Source organism: Mandrillus leucophaeus, unplaced genomic scaffold, assembly GCF_000951045.1.
Source record: "Mandrillus leucophaeus isolate KB7577 unplaced genomic scaffold, Mleu.le_1.0 Scaffold885, whole genome shotgun sequence".
Taxonomy (NCBI): Eukaryota; Metazoa; Chordata; class Mammalia; order Primates; family Cercopithecidae; genus Mandrillus; species Mandrillus leucophaeus.
The window spans coordinates 652,253-653,857 of record NW_012109641.1 but is presented as its reverse complement, the minus strand read 5'-3'; the positions used below and the strand labels follow the sequence as shown (position 1 = coordinate 653,857).

Here is a 1,605-nt window from a genome sequence, read left to right as displayed (position 1 = left end):
AAGGAAGCACCAGCCATTGCTTGGTATAATTGCAACCGGCTCTCTGGAAGGAGCTGTTTGCCATGTCCCACCTGTGACCGTGAGTGTCACCACCTCACTGCGCCGCGGGTCCCCAGCCATTGTCGGCCTCACAGGAGTAGTTCCCAGAATGCTCTGCGGCGACGGAGAGGTTGAAGGACCCTCCTCCTCCAGAAGGTGCTGAGGCGTTTCCCAGAGTCACGTTTTCATGGTAAAACCAAAACAGAATGGGTGCAGACGCTCTCCTGTCTTCACAGTGAAGCTCCACCACATCGCCAATGAAGGCCAGGGCGCCAGGAGCACTGAAGCTGAGAAGACGCGGCACTGGAACTGAGAGGCGGTAGGGTCCCTCAGCGAGGCTGGTCCCAACTCACAACCCACCCTGTCCTCGGCTCAGGGCGTCTTCGCCTCACAGCACCCCGCCGGCCCTGCACTCTTTCCCACGTCTCATCTCCTGGTCTAACACTGCAGGGGTGCTTCCTGCAGAGCTGTGCTGGGCTCTGATGAAGAGCTCGGGATACATGGCCCCGCGTCCACCTTCTCAGCCTCCTCTAGCTCCTTTGCCACCCTGCTGCTGCCACCACCTCCCCCATCACAAGCCTACAGTTCCCATAGGGCCTCTTACTGTCCTCACGCCCTGTTCCTTGTCGTCACCTTGGAGCATCCTCGCTGCTACAGAAGGAAACTGACCCCAGCAAGGAGCCGCCGGTTCGCCTATTCAGACCGCACCGCTCACCTCTCACAGTGATATTCAGCAGCGCGCTCTGGACGGGGCCCTAGCTGTTTTCCGCTGTACAGTAGTATCCCTCTGCATGGCTCTCTCTGATGGCAGGGAGCTCCAACTCTGCTCTTGGGGAACGCTGAGTTTTCCTCCCCAGACTCTCCTGCGTGTCCTCTCGGTGCCAGGAGAATGTAGTGTCCCCTGTGCCTTCAGCCACAGAGCAGAAAAGGACCAGCGTCTCCCCTTAACCGCCTGGCCCCTGAGGGCTGGGTCTCCAGGAGCACCCCAGACACAGGGATCCCTATGTAAAAATGAGACCACAGGTGGGGGCCAGGTATGAAGGAGGGCAGGGCTGGGTGGAAGCCGGTATCACCTGCTGGGCATTAAGGCAAGTGGGGTTGGTGGAACTAAATGTTTGGGTAGAGGGTCCACCTCACTTGCCTGAGTGTTTTTAATAGCTAGACAGCACCCTGAGGAGCATTACACAGGACCACCTTGCTGTTTGATGCTCCATAACAATCCTACCCTGCACCTCCTCCACATTCTTTTGTCCTCTGGAATGACAGCAGCCCACCGAAATCTCATCCTCTCCTGATTTCCAGATGTACATGGGCAGCAGGAGTGGGAGGAAGAGCACAGGCTTGGGGGATGGACTCCATTACTATCTCTATCTCTGGGTCTCAATCTTGGTAAGTCAATTACTGTTTCTGGTTCTCAGTTTTCTCAAATATAAAATGTGAATAATCATGTCAACCTTACAGAGTTCTCATGGAGATGAAATGTGATACAGGTACCCCTCGCTTTGGATAAATCCAGCAAATGGTAGCTATTATTGGTACCACTCTTCACTGGCATGGTTGAGATAG

General features: G+C 55.4%; 1 pseudogene; it reads right to left on the bottom strand.

Annotated features, from left to right (window-relative positions):
* Positions 1-1,349, bottom strand: part of LOC105531433 — a 52,855-nt pseudogene extending 51,506 nt beyond the window's left edge.
* Between the last annotated feature and the right edge of the window lie 256 nt (positions 1,350-1,605).